This window comes from Callospermophilus lateralis, chromosome 17, assembly GCF_048772815.1.
Source record: "Callospermophilus lateralis isolate mCalLat2 chromosome 17, mCalLat2.hap1, whole genome shotgun sequence".
Lineage (NCBI taxonomy): Eukaryota > Metazoa > Chordata > Mammalia > Rodentia > Sciuridae > Callospermophilus > Callospermophilus lateralis.
The window spans coordinates 56,191,297-56,209,876 of record NC_135321.1 but is presented as its reverse complement, the minus strand read 5'-3'; the positions used below and the strand labels follow the sequence as shown (position 1 = coordinate 56,209,876).

General features: G+C 39.8%; 1 long non-coding RNA gene across 1 annotated transcript in view; it reads left to right on the top strand.

Annotated features, from left to right (window-relative positions):
- LOC143382608 (uncharacterized) overlaps positions 1-18,580 on the top strand; it is a 95,644-nt gene that overhangs the window by 65,701 nt on the left and 11,363 nt on the right. Inside the window, exon 2 of the long non-coding RNA XR_013089028.2 lies at positions 7,472-7,568. This is a non-coding gene — a long non-coding RNA (uncharacterized LOC143382608). The remainder of the gene's footprint in view (positions 1-7,471; positions 7,569-18,580) is intronic.

The following is an 18,580-nucleotide window of genomic DNA, read 5'->3' as shown; positions in this document are numbered from 1 at the left end:
AACCATTAAAAATTGAAATGTTGGCCTGAATTGAGTAGAGTCTAGTGCTTAATTAAGCTTCAAGGTGTTCTGAACAGCCTAAGGGTAAAGGAAAAGGATCCAAGCATCCAGTTGCTACCTATGCCACTTGCTACCTGTATGGTCACCAATTGTGATTAAACTTTTCTTTGGCTGGTTTTTCTCAACTACAACAATTGCAGTGCCTGTCTTACCAAATTTAATACACTGTCGTGACGATGTAATAAGATAATCTGTGTGAAAATATTTGGTGTACTGTATCATGCTATATAAATGAAAGTTCATATATTCCACTGCATTTTTATTTTTTATTTTTTAATATTTATTTTTAGTTTTTGGTGGACACAACATCTTTATTTTATTTTTATGTGGTGCTTAGGATCGAACCCAGCGCTTGGCGCATGCCAGGCAAGCACGCTACCGCTTGAGTCACATCCCCAGCCCTGCACTGCACTTTTAAATGAAATTTTTCACAACAGTCTAAAAACCTAATGTCTAAGAGTTGTCTGTTTACCAGTTGGTAATTGTGAAATACCAAAACAGTGGATATAGAGAGACAGTTGCATAACAAAATTTGAATAATACTACTTTTTAAAAAGGGAGACTGGCTAAAACCTAGTATTTTTAACAAATCAGAAAAATGGAACTCTCACTTCATTTAATAAATTGACTACATGATATAAGTATGTAGTTGACTTAATGTCAGTGTATTGGCCTTTAAATATTTTGGACATAAAACCAAAAAGGAGAAATGTATATATAGTGTAATTATTTCTTGCCTGCTTTGGTTTGTGGAATGATTTTATAGAGAAACCTATGCTCTTTTAAATTACAGACTAAGAGCATCCATACAAATTATCAAAATTAATAATATGTGTATTTACATAAAAGTAGAATGCATTATTTAGCAGCTCTTATTATGGACTTAGTGTGCGCTTATCTAAGAGGGTTTATGAGTATTCTGAAATAACTCAAAATTCATCAAACAAATGGGAATGATTGCCATGAAATCAGGCTTCTGACTTAGGTTTTTCTGCAATTAGTGGGAAAGCGTCACACTTGGGTTTATGTTATTTAGACTGACTGGGGAGAAATCCTTTTTAAAGCCTAAAGGAGACTGTACATTTTCAAGAATTACTCAGTAGAGCTTCTTAAAAGGGTCTTGTGAAAAATAAATAAAATCAAGTTTGGAAAAAAAATCAGATTATACATGCCTACAGATTTGAAGATCAAAAAGCCCAAAATCTGTTGGAGAATACTGGATTCTGTTATAAAGGAATTAGTGTATCTGTTTGCCTGTAAGTCTTAAAGGCAAGATGGGTACTCAGAATGAATATTGAGTGCTAAAGGTTTTGTCCTAAGGCATTAAGAGATGATAAAATTTAGGAAACTGAATTTTCAGGGGAAGAAATCTTTTATTTATTCTGTAGATAAGCATTTCTTCAAGAAGCCCAGTGTTGGAGTGAGGTGTAATAATTATCTGCCATATTTCAGAAAATCTTACATAAAAATAAAATAGTGCAACTGCTCCACACTCCCCAGTACCTATGATAGGGCTCTGCCATCCCTTGGCCCCCAGCAGAATTTAAGAACCATATAATTGGCATATTTGTTATGTTTATTATTTATTTTGTCTCACCTATTAAAATACATTCTAAGAATCCAGAACAAACAGTGCTTGGCACATGGTAGGGAATTAGTAAATAGTCATTGGATGAATAAATGAATCAAAAACTAGTTTTTTTTTTGTCACAGTGGCCCTCTGTTTATTTCTCTAAAATTGAGAACTGTATTGGACACTCCTTCCCTAGCAATTACGAGATGACTGAGTAACTAGAGCTACTATTAAGATAATTTTGTTCAAAGACATTATCTTTTTTCTATTCTCACCCATTCCTGCCCCATTTCATAGCTGGTGATTGAACCTGGGGCCTTGCACATGCTAAACTTGTGCTCTGTCACTAAGCTACAACTCTGTCCCTCTTAGCCCATTTTCAGGTCATTTGTTTGAAGTTCAAATGTATGTGTTCTCCCCACCCTAGGAAATGAAAGCTAAATCCATTTAGAGCTCAAATTTTAGTTGAAAGAATATCAAAGTACTGGGATTTTGAAGTCAGAGTAGTGCTGAATCCCAGAATGCCAATTTCTTTCTTCCTTAGATTGTGTAAAAGATCAAATCAGAGAAAGTTTAATCTCTTGGGGTTAAAAGAAATTAAGCTCTGGAATTTTATTAACCTGGGCTCAAATCCTTTGTCTTTTGGTACTGAGAAACTTGGATTAGTTTGCCAAATTCTCTAAATGTTCTTCTATGCTATGAAAATTTCAATAATAAGTAGGAATTTGGGGGGTTGTGAAACTGCTGTCAATGCCCCGTACGCTCCCGGGAAAATTGCCGACCGACCCATGGGGCCTTCTTCCGCATCCCAACAGGAAGTCCCTCCTCCGGAATTCCCTCCTACCGCACTTCCCCAACCAATGGGAACTCTCCAAGAGTCCCATAGCAGGCAGAGGTGGACAGCAGGAGTCTACTATCCATATGAATGCAGATCTTAACGTAATCATATCATCTCAATGACTTGCTGGCATCACCTTTCAACCAAAAATGCGATGCATCATACTACTTGGCTGTGGCTCTTAGCATCTCCCCCCTTCTGTTTAATTAAGCAACAAGCAATGTGGCTTAGGGATCGTGCCTGTTAGGTTGTCCAATTCAACATATGGTTCTTACCTGTCATCAGACGAACTGACCTCTAGGCGTCAGCCTCCTGTCTTAGGTTTGGCGGCAGTTTCAAAAATAAAGTTTGTTCCTGCTTGAATGGCTCGTGATTTTGTGCCCAGCCAGACTGCAGCAGGGTTGTTGCAAGGATTACATAAACTAATAATGGAGATAAAATTGATCGGCCTATCAGTCAGTGACAATAAGACTAAGTTATTTTAGGTCAACCATATGGCTGAGAACAATTAACTCTTGTTTGTTCCCATGATGTTTTGTCTTCCTCCAAAATCCCAGGCTAGTAGCTTTTTTTCTGACATTTTTTAATCCTAGAACAAACTCTGAATCCTTTGAAAGTTTTCCTTTGTTCTTTAAATCTATCAATTATTTTACTGGAAACATGTAAGGAGTCAAAACACTCCTCCTAAACATATGCATTGATTGAAAGTATAGGGGTGTCTGGGATACTGATGTAGAATTCATTCAGCTGCATTCTAGAGTGAATGCCAAGTGTGCATTGTGTAGGCACTGGAGGAGGTATGGTGCCTCTGAGCCTCCAGAAGTGGAAGAGGGGAGGAAGCCAGGAATTCTTTTACAGAAAAATGGAGTTTACGTACCGTCTTCTGTGGCATATGAGTAAATTAGGCCACCATGACAAAATGCCACAGACCTGATGGCTTAAAAAACAGAAATTGATTGCCTGTTTTGGGGCCTAGAAGCCCAAGATCAGGGTTAATTGACTCTGGATTAATTAACTCTGAAGGCTGTAAGGGAGGATCCTGATCTTGGCTTCTGTCCTGGTCATCTTTGCTGCCCCTTGACTTATAGGTGCATCTCTGCCTTCATGTTCATTTGACATTCTTTTTGTGTGTGGCCTCTGTGTCAGTTTCCCCTTTGTATGAGAACATAAGCCACATTGGATTAAGGGTCCACCCAACTCCAGCGTGACTTCTTCTAAACTGCTTATATCTGCAATGATCATCTTTCTAAATAGGACATGGATCTTGTGGGAACACATTTGACCCATAACAATTGGCATTTCCATGTGTGCTATTTTTATGTAAGGATTGCTTGAAAGTTTAAAAGTCCACCTGAAGATGGTCTTTTTGTATGTAACACCTTGAAGCTTCTAGGAGAGACTGAAGTTCTTGCTGTTTTCTTGTCTTCTTTATAGGACAGGATTATCTGATTTGGTACATGGTTCCCCACCATCAAGACTGCACTTCAGAGCCCCTCTTGCAGTGGGTATAGCAATGTGATATTTAGGCTCCAGAACCAGAACTGTCCAGTTGAGCTCCTGTGGTGATGGAATTGTCTAGTACAGTAGCAAATCAGCATATGAGTTTGCTGAGCACTTGGAATATGGTTACTGTCTTTAAGGAATAAATGTTTAAATGTAACTTATAACCCTGTGTTGAACAGTGCATCTGTAACTGGGGTACACGTGGACATGCTATGCAGAACACCCACCACTGGCCAGTTGAGGATGAAATGTCCCCTTCTTTACTCCATCCTTCTACATGGAATGGGAGTGTGCTGACTAGAGCCCCAGCCTGACAGGATGAGGGCTGTACAATGATAGACTGGAGGGGTTTGAGGTCTCTGGGGACATTGTGAAGTAGAGCTGCCATATCATTCCTACCTATGCCCACATACTGTAGCTGGGAGAAGAAAATTCGGATAAGGTATCTTGTTTAACCAAGGTACATTTGAGTTCTCTGCCCTCTTTGGCTAATCTAATCCAAAGTGATTCCAGAAACAAAACCAGGTGTAAATCCAAGCATCATTCATGAAAGAGTTGGATTAATATTTAATAGCACCCCAAATCCTCATTGCCACCCTTTAAATGAATGACTTGAAAAATAGGAGGTAGAGTCGTTGACATAGGAACCCACACCTCTCATTGCCGTCACTGGAGAGGGGCTCTTGAAAAACCTCCCTGAGAGGCTAACCACCAACTTCTTCTGGAAAAAAGTGAAGACCAGTTCGCTGGTGTTTAGGATGATTTTAGAATTCCTCTGTTGATCTTCTTGATTACAACTTAAAAAGTCTAAATTTGCTTAGGATGAGACAGTCATATCTGAGAAGCATTTTCACTTATAAGTGACATGGTTTTAGGTCTCCTTGCTGCTTTGACAGTGGCCTTGGGAATTCCTAGCCTAGAAAAGAACCCCTGCTCCCCGTGCAGTGGCCTTATGAAGAACTGGTGGGCTGTGCAGCCACAGGATGGGATGTGGGCTGGCTGTAGCTGCTGGAGAGGGAGTTGGGAGGGACAGTCGTTCTTGTCCTCACCCCCATACAGCACCATTTTAGCTGGCAGAATTACCACCCACTGTTTTTGTTGGCAGCACTACTGCAAGCTGTGTGTGTTAAAAACCACCATTTTTTTTTGTCAAGCTGTTTTGACAGGGATTTGGTCTTTAAATATTAATAGCTCATTAATTGCCTTTCTCCCTATGATCCAAAACCTTCTTGGTCTTCTTGTATATTTTGGAATATCAAAAGATATGAGCCAGTAATATTTTTATTTTATGGGATTATGATGTGTGTGTGTGCACACGTGTGTGTGTGTGTGTGTGTGTGTTTAATTTCTTGGACCCATGAAGGAAGTACATGTCTTGGCTGCAGTAGGACTTGGAGCCCTATTTAAGTGTAATTATGGTCTGACCCCATGTGCTCTTCATAGTTTGAGCTCTTGTGAGGCGGTGATGGACAGGTTGTGTTTATAGGGGTCATGTGCAGAAAGGTGGGCTTGCTGGCAGACTTGCTTACTTCAAAAATAATTTTCCTGAATCTAGTGCTTTGTGGCTTATACATCATAGATATGCCTAAAATAAAACAATCTTTTGCTGAAATACCTAAACAATTCTGCTTTTAAGTGAAATTGTATGCCTCCCAAGGCCAAACCTGTCTCTGCTTTGTCAAGCATATAGAAAATTCATAGTGAGTCTGATAAAAGCCTGTGTTTTCAGATGGCTTAAGAAATCTGCTGTCTGCCACTATAATGGCAGTCAATGTTGGTAACTTACTTTTTGACTTCTTACCCAAGCCCTTTTTCACTTTAGGCCTTCAGACCTGGTATCCTACTTGATAAGGATTTCTGTATAAATCCCCAAATCATGATGTTTTTCCAGGTTTTGCTGGGGAAATTAGAATTACAGGATAACTTTAACTTTTAACTAAAGCTTATTTTTCTTTGTTATCGTTCTGATAATAGTAGAAGGAAATACGGTGGGGATAAGTTTAAGTTCTGATAAGATAAATTTAAATACAAGTCTGATATTCATCTTTAAGTGTTTGTTGTTTTTATGTTTTAAGAAAATATTCAAATGATTTCTAAACCCCTTAGTAAAACAAGCTATTTTGTAACATCTTTTAAATCGCCAAATCTCCTTCCAAAGTGCTTTATGGAATTAACCGTTTTTCCTAATTGTGAAACTACCTGTGTGCTCAGTGGATGTCCCTGGCCTCTTTATTGTGATAGATGCTATTTAGCTTCAAATAGGATAATATTCCTTGTATCACCAGTCTCTGCTCAGGGGTCCAGAATAGCTCTTTATTGGCCATTACATCATGGAAGACTTTCTGTTTTTGTATTTCAGATCTTCTAACCCCTGACTTTCTTATCTCCCTTTTGCTATATCCCCAACTTATCCTCCCCTCCTGTTGGTCAACTTCAGCACAAATCTGTACAAAATATCTGCCATCTCATGACTGCGATTGATTTCATCTAATTTCTTTATTTTTGAGTGAGCACATGCCTACCTAGAATTGCTGCCTTCTCATCTTTGACTGGAACAAAACTGAACTGTGCCTTCAAACATTCATAGTCCAGTATCCAAGGCCAGAAAAGATAAGATGAAGCAAGTTCCCTTGTGGCAGGAATGATGATTGCATGTTCTTAGTGCTATGGCAGAGCCTGGCAGCAAGCAAGGCTGTTACGCCCCAAATGGGTATCGTGAAACTGTCCATCCAGAAGGATAGACTCTTGACTTCACACCCACTGACCCCAGGGAGAAGTGCAGATTTGTGTTCTGTGCACATGTGCTATGGCATGAGGAAGGCTGGGGAGCCTTGGCTTAGAGGAAGACTAAGTCTTTGCTTAATTAACAACTAAAGCCAGTACCACTTTGTTCCCAGCTTACCTTTCCAACATGATCTACTGACTCCGCAAATGTGGGGCTGTACAACTTGGCTCATACCTTTCCTTCCACACCTTCAAGATAAATCTGCCATTTCTAATCATCTGCCTGATGTGTCTCCTGTCATTTTTACCTATATCCTCTCCTGATGCCTCTCACCGTTGTCAGTTGTCTAAGTTGTTAGCATATCATTGTTTGTTTGTTTTTATCCCACCACCCCTGTATTTATCTTGGCTGGGTTTTCATTCCAATGGATCTTCAGTTCTGATTTCTCAATTTTGTTGCCAGTGCTGCAGTTTCCCTTTATTGATCATGCATGCCACTCCAGGAAAGCGATTTCATGTCCTGGGTTCTTGATTCCCTCATCTGAAAATGAAGGGAGTTGGAATCACATTTTTTTCCATGTAATTTTGTAATTGAACTTGTATCTGGAAAGCCAGTTACTTCATATACATGTCATGTGACTTTAGGGAGAAAGTGTATTATTTCTAAAACCCAGTTTCTTCATTTGGGAAGTGAATACAGCTGGTTCCTATGGAGTTACTATGAGAATTAAGTAGATTAAGTGAGACCTGTCTTTGTTTTGTGACCCATACAGTGCCGGACACCTAGTAGCCATCTGGGAAGACCTCCATGCTTCACATTGTAGACCTTGGTTCTTCCTCTGTGAACACTTTCGACAGCTTCCTCTGCAGGTAATAGTAATCTCTTTCTTGATGTTTGGTGCTTCCTTGACACTGAATATACAATGACAAATGTATTGAGTGCTGCCATTGTGGGGTGCAACTGCTATGGGGACAGGGAGGGACCTTATTTGGTTGGGGTGGGTTGGGATGGACACAGAAGCCTTTGCTTAGGAAGTGATGCATGAGCTGAGACATGAGAGTCTCAGGAGCTTGCTCTGTGAAAAGAGGTTTCAAGGTTATTCCAGGAAGATGGATTAGAGAGGAAAGTGTGAGGCTTCAGAGTAACAACTATGACATAGTCTAAGGAAGTGAAGGGCCAGTATGGCTCCCTCCAGAGAGGGTGACCCAAAGCAAGTGACAGTTTTCTGTCCCTTCTTGAATTTGGTATCTTTCATTATCCTCTGGCCATAACACAAGCTCTCTGCTGTATGTTTTTTCCCCACAGAGATTGTACACCTCCCAAACACAGAGCCATATGTGTGCTTAGTTTTCTGACCTTTTGAGAGTAGGCCAGTCTTGTCCACCAGGTGATAGATTCTTGCAGTAAACCCTTCACCTCTTTGGGAGCAGATATATCCTTGGTCAGCACACAGCCTGGCACACAAACATTATTAATTATAATTATATATTTATTATATTTGTTGACAAAATGACTTTTCTGTCTCGTATTTTCCAAATTTAATAGCACTTAGAATTTTTCCCTCCCTCCTGTTCCCCCACCAATTTTCACACACATTTATAATTAATCTAATATATTTTGATTTCAACACTTACTGAAAACTTCATAAAGATTACCCAAATTTCCTGTCTGAGTTAATAAACCAAAGTGAGTTTTATTGAATTTTTTTTTAAATTTCAGGATCTTATAAATTTTACATTATGATTTCAAACATCTCTTATGTTTGTCCCTTATGAATTTTTTTCTTTTTGTAAAAAAATATTTCTGTGATTTCTAGAAGTAGGAAACACAGTAGTGCCTGGCTTAAGGTTTTATGAATGTTTGATATGAGCTTGTGAAACATGGAAATAATACTCACAAAACTACCTACTCAGCTTAGATGTCCTTTGGCTTCTTAGTGATAGTCACTTGGTAAAAGAATATGTATTCCATGCTTTTGATAACTTGGATGGATACCCTTGGTTTAAAATCTATTGTGTCTATTTTTTTTATTAATTTTTATTCTTAATTTTATGACCCTTCTTTGAAGGAAAAAGTAATGCAGGAGTTTGACGCTTTGTTGGGAGGGGCAGATTCCAGAAACGTGGTGATGAATAAGATATTGTGGAGCAGTCTTATAGATCTTTGGCTTAGTAGAATACCAGACCTAGTTAGTTTGGAAGAGGTTATAGATGTTTGTTTAGCCATATGCATTTAATTGAAAATGTTTGGAATTTTTTAATAATTGTGGAATGAAAGTGTAAAACACCAATTGAGAATTAGCCAGTGATCTCTATCTTTATCTAATACTTGTAAAAAAAAAAGTTAAGTTGGATAAGAGTTCTCTTTTTTATGTGGGTCTATATTATTTTGAAGGTGTACTGGCAGATATTTTCCTTTATATGCTTTGCTTTTATACATTTTAAGAAGCACCATAAGGGGCTGGGGATGTGGCTCAAGCGGTAGCGCGCTCGCCTGGTGTGCGTGCGGCCCGGGTTCGATCCTCAGCACCACATACAAACAAGGATGTTGTGTCCGCCGAGAACTAAAAAAAATAAAAAAAAAAAAAAAAAAAAAAGAAGCACCATAAGTATGAAATAAGCTTTGAAAACATACACATCCTGATTTGATTAGTGCTTTCTGTCATTAACTAAAATAATCCTGAGAAACTTCTGTTACCTCTCAAAGTTTTCATGTGCTCACCAATTAGATGAGCACAGTACTTCCTGTATAAAAGGGTTGTTGAGCAAGAGTATTGAGAGAGGTTTGGTACAGGCTACATAAGAACATGATCAGTAAGCTTCAAACTTTGTTCTCATTCTGTCTCCCTAACATGCACAAGGTTGAAATCCACAGGATTAATTCTTGTGTATCTGCACACTAACTGTAGTACTTCCCTCAACAAGTTTTAAATGAAAAATTGCTTCTCTTTAAAATGCCCTTAAAAAAAATCTCAGCATTTCATTTTGCTTTGACTGTAGTTGCTAAAGTTTGTGGTGGAATTCTATCATTCTCTGTGGCTTCATTTATAATTCTGTTTTCTTGTTGGCTGCATATATACTATTTCATTTTGGGACCCATTGCACAGTTGGATTTTTGGCTTCATTTACCTTTCCCCCTCCTATTTTGGCCCATCTCCTTCTATTTTATTTTGGCATCACTGACACATATGCTATGGGTCTGCCCTGTGCAGCTTTCCTGATGCAGTATTTCTTTACTCTTTTTGATTTTCAAAATGACAAGTTTATATTTTAGGTATGTGAAAATGCTTTAGAACTTCTGGTAAAATATAGATTAGTTGACATTTTAGGTCTTAGCCTCTGTTGTGCAGTTCTGTTTGGTTTTCTGTTTCTTCTTTATGCTGTTGTAACATACCTCATAGTTTTTGTCCTCAATAAATAATTATTAAGAATCTTAATATGCTCATCTCTGTGCTGAAACTTGTACCAGGCAGTTTAAAGAGATCTTGTGCAGTACTCAATATTTCCTGTGCTTATTACAGGCCATGTTTCAAAGGATACAAGTTGTCTTCTTCTAGGTACTTAAATGTAAAACACATGTGGACATAGAGTCCAATCACTTAGTTGAATAGTGTGTGAGTGTGTGAAACAGGCATGAGCAAGGTGTACCACAGGCCAACCTCCTGGCTCCCCAGATATGCCCTTCCATCCTGTCTGCATTGTCTTTGAAGATTGAGATGTCAGCCTTCTTTCCACGTTGCCTTAAATAATTGCCAGGTTGTTGTGCCACTTGTAAAGCAGGTAGATTTGATTTAGTTGGCAGTCACACTACCTCTTTGCAGCTGTGTGGCTTAGTTCTTTTGGTCTGTTCTCTTCAGCAATAAGAAAAACAAACAAACAAATCAACCCCCCCCAAACAAAAACAAACAAACAAAAAAAAAAACAAAACAAAAAACTCACCACCACCACCAACAACAACAAAACAAAACAAAAAAAGCAAAACAAAACAAAACAGGAATGGTTTGGGGAATCCCAGGCCATGCTCTTCCGTTTGTGGAGGCCAAACAAACCTCTCCTTGGCAGTTGGATGCATATCTGTGACTTCTTGCAGCCACTGAGAAGCTTAATGCAGGTAATATGGGGTGACCACATTGCATGAATGACCAAGGGAATCCAGTGATCCTGAACAGACTACTCCAGTGGCCTGTAGTAGTCTGAGCATGTTTATGCAGTCTGCCACTTACATTTCCTCTTTGATGAAGTGCTCTTCTATTTAAATTTACTATTTATTACTTTGTGATATTTGGGACTAACAGTCTGAGGATAATAATCAGACAAATCAGCCTGAGGATGCAGTTCAGTGGTAGAGCACTTGTCTAGCAAGCATGAGGCCCTGGGTTCCATCCCAGAACTGAGGATTGTGATGGGGAGGGGAAATACTAGTAGATGTGAGTGGACACAGCCCTACAGGAAGATGGAGAATTATTAGTGAAAACACAGACAAATCAGAAATTTCCCTACAAAAAGACTAGCCAGAAATATCCAATATAGGCACTTTTAGAGGGGAGTATGAGAGATTAGGGTTGAATGGAGAAGTTACATTGAATTTATTTTTTGGTAAATAAAACACAAAAATTATACATGTAAATGGGGTACCCTGTAATATTTTGATACATGTATAGATTGTGTAAGTAGGTTAAATGTATCTACATTCTCAAACATTTAGTACTTCTTTATGGTGAAAACATTTAGAATCCTTTCTTAGGATTATATCAAACTAAATGCACAGTGAGAAAATCATCGCAGTGAAGAAACAACCCCAAGAATGAGAGAAAATATTTGCAAACTATATATTTGAGAAGAGGATGACATCTAGAATATAGCCAGGTGTGGTGGCACACACTTGTAATTCCAGTGACTCAGGAGGCTGAGGAAGAAATACTGCAAATTCAAAGCTACTTTAGCAACTCAGTGAGACCCTGTCTCAAAATAAAAAATAAAAAGTGCTGGGTATCTTAGCATAGTGGTTAAATGCCCCTGGGTTAATCCTTGGTGCAAAAAAAAAAGAAAAAAAAAAGGAAAAATCCAGAATATATAAGGAATTCCAAGAACTCAATGGCAAGAAAATCCCTTAAAAGTCCAATTAAAATGGGAGATGAGATATAGCTGGGGATGGGGCTCAGTGGCAGAATACTAGCCTTGCATGCTCAACACCCTGTGTTTGTTCCTTAGTTGTGTGCGTGCATGCATGCTCATGCACACACACACACACACACACAGATACACAAAGCAAGAAAAATTAGGTTGTAGATCTAAACACTCATTTCTCAAAAGAAGACAGAAATGGCTAACAGGTATATGAGAGAAAAAAAAGCTAAGTATTATTAATCAGTGCAAATAAAATCCATATTGAGATAGTATCTGTTATGCTCGAATTCGGGACCCCCAAAGACCACAGGAGACCCAAGATCCATGTAAGCAGCAAAGAGGTGTTTATTGCGAGCTAGCTCAGTCCTCCACGCGCACACACAGCAACTGGTGATGCTGAGAGGCCCCGAGCCCAGGGTTTGCAGCAGTTTTATACATTCTTTGGAGAGGGCAGGTACTTCACATACATCATAGCATCCCTTAGCAAATCATCACACACCGTGGGAAAATCAAATAACAACTCTAAAACATGATTAGCACATTCACTGGCGGGAACAAGTTGGGTAGGGGTGATTGGTCAGTACAAAAGGGGTATTCATTTGAACTGATTGGTTTAAGCCAAGAGGGGTGTACGTGCTGAACTACATGGTTTCCCAACTTGTTATCAACCACCATAAACTGGGAGGGTCATCTGACATCCCAGGTATTTCCCTGTCTCATGCTGATTGGTGGCTGCTAGGGGGTTGTATGGGTCTCCACCTAGCCTGACTGAGTCAGGGACACCTGGCGCAGCAGATCTCTCCTGTTATTTGTAGATAAACAACTTAGCAGGGTGGGAATGTGCTTAGGAGTGCTCTGTGGGTTTTTCCAAGGACAAAGGTGATGTTCCTTCCTTGGACAGGCTTTGCTCTGAAATAGAGGCTGGTTTTTCACATCTAACTCTAGTAAGAATGACCATTATCAAAAAGACAAAAGATAACAAGTGCTGGCAGGAGGCAGAGAAAAGGGAACCTTTGTACACTCTTGGCAGGACTGTTAATTAGTATAGCCATATGGAAAATAGTGTGAAGGCTCTTTAAAAATTAAAAATAGAACTACTCTATGATCCAGCAGCCCCCCAAGTAGATATATATCCAGTGGAAATGAAATCAGTACATAAAAGAGGCATCTGGAATCCCATTTCATCTCAGTAGTAACCAAGAAATGGAGACAACATATGTTCATCGACGCATAAATAGATACAGATGTGGTGCATATATACCATTGAATACTATTCAGCCACAAGAATGTGTGAAGTTCTATCATTTGTAGCAACATGGATGGAACTGGAGATCATTATGTGAAGTGAAATAAGCCAGTCCAGACAAATACCACCACCATCGGAATTCAATCATATGTTGAATCTAAGAGTTGATCTCATAGAAGTTGAGAGCATTCTTAGCAAAGGTTGGAGACAGCAGAGGGGAGGGAGATTGATTAATGGGTACAAGTTACAATTAGATAGGACCAAGAAGTTCTGGAGTGCTATTGCATAGCAGTGTGAGTATCGATAGTAGGTATGTACTGTGTATCTCAAAAAAGAAGAAGAAAGGACTTTGAATGTTTTTGCCTTAATGCAGTGATAAATGTTTGAGGCTTCTCATTTTGAAGGTCCCTGTAGGAGTTGGATATTTTGATTTGTTGACTCAGCATGGCTTTGTCTATATGAGAAGAGGAATGAGGAAGTGGTGGCCCAGCCTCTTGGGGTGTGGACAGGGAAGGCCTTCCTGCTCCAGCAGAGGACAAGGACATTCATGTGACCCACATGGAGGAGTAGGTGCAGGCTTCATAGCTCATTGAATGTGGGTTCAAAGTAAAAGCAGGATTTGAGAACAGGTACAAGAATTTAAATTCTGCTAACTGTGCCATTTGGCTTTTGAACTGATTGGAAACACAATCTGCCTCATCTCCATGTAGCATTTCATACATATCACTGGCCCAAAGTGTGACCAAGTCTTCACAGAGTGGTAGGTTACTACCATATTTGTGTCTTCTTCAGACTTTTGATTTGTGCTGGTTCTTCCATTTGTACAATTTCCTTGCTGTGCAGGAGGCTAGGGCAGAGGTTTGAATAATATGAAATTGTAGTCTGAGGAGCTCCTGTTGTCATACACTTTTCAATACAAAACTGCCGCAGTCTGGCTGCAGCAGAATAACAGGGGGGGGGGGTTTATGTACATAAGTACATAAACGTACTTATGTACGTTTGATGCAGCAGGAATGGAAGCCGTTTATTGTAGGATAACAGAGGTATTTATACATTTTGCACAGCTTATCTTAATTAGCATAAACTAGATACAGCAGTCAACCAATCAGGAATCTCCACACTTAATGGCTCGCTTTTGTTACTTCACAAACCACTCCCTCTGGCATTTGGCCAGGCGCCATCCAGACTTGTTTACAGACTTAAACATTTCTCTGGCAAAATAACAGGTGCCAATCTGACTTGCTTACAGACCTTAACACAAAACTTCTTCTCTCCCTAATCTTTCCCTTGCCCAGGGATAATTTGCACAACTTTGTTCTACTTTGAATTCTTTGTAAGATTTGTCTTCATTTCCTCTGTTCTGTGAGACTTCTATATTTCCTTGTACTGTTGGGCCAAACACCATTGTCTCCATCATACTGTGTGGGACAGAAGCTGCTGTTCCAGCTTTGATATTAATTTCCTTTCTAGCACAGCAGTTCTGAGATGGGGTGCATTAGCATTTCTTTTCAATTTTGAAGAGATTTTGATCTCTGAGCACACTTGCCATGTGTCTGTGCGTTCTTTCTTTCTTTCTTTCCTTCTTCCTTTCTTCCTTCCTCCCTCCCTCCCTCCCCCCTCCTTCCTTCCTTCCTTCCTTCCTTCCTTCCTTCCTTCCTTCCTTCCTTCCTTTCTTTTCTGCTTGGAATGAAACCCTGGGCCTTGCTCATGCTAGGCAGGTGCTCCACCCCTGAGCTACTTCCTGCCCCTGAGAGCTTTTTTGATGGTTCATGGTGATTGCATTCAATGTTAAGTTAGGTTTCTTTAGTTATGCTTCTGATTCGAATTGAAAAAGCAAACAAGCAGTTAGTCAGAGGCATCTATAAACTTGCCTGGTGTAATCCATTGCCTCTCCAAGTGCTCTTGCTTAGCTTAGCTCTTGTCCAGGATCGATTCATTCAGCAGCATTATTGATAGTTGATCCTAGAATTGCGTTTTCTGCGGTATCTACTTGAGGAAATTAATCTCACTTTTCCATGCCTCTCTTTCTTTATCTCCTTTCCGTTATTATAAATATTCACTTAAATAAGTTTATAAAGGCTCTTTAATGGTGTTGAGATGTCAGTGCTCTTTGGCTATAAAATTCAAAGATGACAAAGATGAGTGAAGCACTCACTGGGTTTGATCCTCAGCACCACATAAAAATAAATAAATAAAGATACTGTGTCCATCTACAAGTAAAAAAAATTAAAAAATTCAAAGATGACATCTAATGTGCCTATTTTAATAAAGATGCAATTGCCTTATGTAGTAGATACATAAGGAGCATTTGTGAAATAGTCATCCTGGTGAGGTGTTATACAAATTATACCAAGAGGAAAACATGCTTCTTTGTGGTTAATATGCCAAGAGTCATGTTCCACTTCTGCCTTGTCTACCTCCGGGACTACAGGCCAGATACTTCATTCCAAGACCTGTTCTTGTCTGTAAGAGAAAATAACGATTCTGCCCTCCTTTGATACCAGGCTGTTATGATGGCCATGTTGAATTATGTATGTAGCAGTGTGAAAATTCCATTTGTGCCAGGGTGGACCCCATCCTAGTACAGCACACTCCCAGCTACCTGTAGTCTCATCTACAGCCACTCTTTGATATTATTTGTGCTTAGATAAACATTTATTTCATGCCAGCGTAGAGGCTTCTCACAACACTCTGTGCTTTCTAGAATGTTATATCTGTGCCTCAAAAGTCGACCTAGCTTGCCAGACACACCTTAAGTACCTTCTCACCTGTACATTCTCCCTCGTCTCTCCTCATTTGAAATAGCCTCAGCATGTTCTTGTCAGTGTTGAATTCTATTTGGTCATGTATGTGTCCTGTATTCCTAACTAAAGTTGAGGGTCAGGATCCTGGGCTTCGGTATCTCTTCCCACACTAACAATGCCCTGGTATGCATCAGGAGAGACTGGATGTTGACTCCCTTGCTTTGATAAGTCAGGTAAACCCCCAGGCCTTATTTTCCATATTTGTATGACACTTTGGGCAGTACCTAAGGTCCCTTTGAGCTTTGGCATTTGGGATGTTCCCTTGTAGATAGCCTTCATCTCAGTACAGACAGGTAAGGTTTGACACCCTATGGACCCAGTTGCAAGTGCTGCTTCTGTTGTGAGCCTTGTTGGGAAGCCAAATGCTGTACAGAATGGTGAGAAGGACAGTCTCCTCTATATGAGAATTGTGGGAATTCAGTGAACAGCTAATGACCTGGGAGGAGAGATGAAGCTAGTACTTTCTATGGCAGTTGTCTCAGTTTTCTGGGAAGTGCCTCCAGGTAAATGAACAGGATAGTCCAAGAAGAGTCCAAGATCCTGATGTGCATGGAGTGGGGCTGCATGTGCAGGGTGTGGGTGTGTGGAGAGTTGGTGGTCTGCACAGTATACCAGTGGAGATGCCCACCAGTCATGCGGAGATGGCAGAGTTTGGGCTCCTCAGAGAGTGGAGAGAGTACTGGGCACTAATCTGGGAACCAGATGATGGCTGGAGAGGATACAAAAACAGCCATAGCAGAGGATCGTCCTCCCTTCAGCCAGCTGCAGCATCACTGGGGAAGTATCCTAAATTCAAAACCTCAGCCCTACTCCCAGTAACTTTGGTTCTCTAAATCTATACCGGGGCTCAATATCTGTATAGTAATAAATGGTCCCAGCAATTCTGATGCAGGTGGCCAGTGAACTTCCCTTTGAGTAAATGCCACATTGTCCATGAGTTGTAACCCGAGGAATTGTAAGGTTTGCACAGATATACATCTGTGCTGGGGAGACAGATCATGGCCAGCTCTTTTCAGTTTCTCCAGGAGGTCCATCAGCTCCCCAAAGTTTCAGAATCACTGAGCTCAGAGAAAAGCATGCAACACAGAATGAGAGCAAGAGCATGGCAGGACTACTGAGGTCACTAATCTTTAAGGAAACATGTGGTGAGAATAGGAAAGGTATTTTCAGGGACTCTCCTGTAAACACATGAGGGAGGCAAGGGCTTATCACTCAATTTGTAAGTCAGGATTATGTTTGGGTTAATATTTCAGTGTTTAGAGTTTATACTGTTTAGTGGATTTACTGATTTAACAGCTTATTTATAATAGATTTTTTTTTCCTCCTCAAGAAACAACTCAAGTCCACATTTTTTTTTTCTGACCTAATTAAATTTTCTGATTTCCCTCTGGGTTTTATTTATTTATTTATTTTTAATTTGGAAGTTAGCAATATCTAGAAGCAAAGTAGAATGAAGGTGTTTATTGAGAATTATTAGTAATGGAGCCACATTTTTCTCTCCTGTGGTTAAGGTCATCTCTGCAATTCTGTGATGAACATCTCTGTGAAATCTATAGAGCATGCGGGAAGAAGCTGTGATGGATGCAACTTAGTTTTTACTCCTAACCCATGAATTTTTACATCAGTTAAGGATACTGATGAAAAGTGGTACATGTTCCCTCATTTCTCCTAAACCCAGGGTAAAATGAGCATGCTGTTGACAGTGGAAGATTCACTCCTATAAATGGGATGCAGCGCCTCTAGCAGAGGGACTCTGTGGTGGGACATTTGTCTCTCAGCAGTAGCTGTGTTGGAGCTCTCTGCTGGTTACACCAGCTGGGAATTGTGGCTTCCAAAGTACTACATTTCATTATTGGTTTGAACATTTCAGAACTTGAGCTGGTCTATGAAGCTTCCTCTAGACAAATTTATGGCCCCATGAAAGGTTACTGTTCTATAAGACTGATCAATCTTATATTGATCTACAGAGGTCTCTATACACAATGTGCCTACACTAGGTTAGATACTGTTAAAGACGAAAATCCAATGTGGCCAAGGCCAAACACAAGCTTAAGGAGCATTCCATAGAAAGAAAGATCCAGGCCATGTATAATGAACTATAAAATTACACTGCGACTGGCCTAGAAGTAGCTCAGGGGTAGAGTGCTTACCTACCATGCAAGAGGCCCTGGGTTCAATCCCTAGTAGTGAAGCAACAGCAACAAAAACTAAACTCAGAATGTTAAAACTAATGGTGTAGTGGCCCTGTGAGTCACTTATCCCAGGGACTACAGCTTCTCATAGTTCAGCCATATGAAAACGAAGGAAGTTTCATGATAAATGGAACTCTCACCACACACCAGACTATATGTTAATTATATCCTAGTGAATCATTTCTGGAAGCATATAGGACTCATCCCAAGTGGGTCTCATTCCAACAAGCTTATTATGAAGATACTGAATGATTTTTCTTCCTCCTCCTCTACTTCCCTCTTTACCTGCCTCTCTTTTTTTTGGGGGGGGGGCTATTCCTCACCCATCTTTTATATGTCAAATGTCCTTAAGTAGCTTTTGTCAAAAGTACAAAATACCTAACATTTAGTTATTTATATTTGTGGGTTGTTTGTGTGGACCTACACTACAGCTCTAAATAAATACTTTCTGGAATGGATATGGTTAGAGGACTGACAGTTTGAATCCATTTATATGCAGTGTTTGAGTTTTAG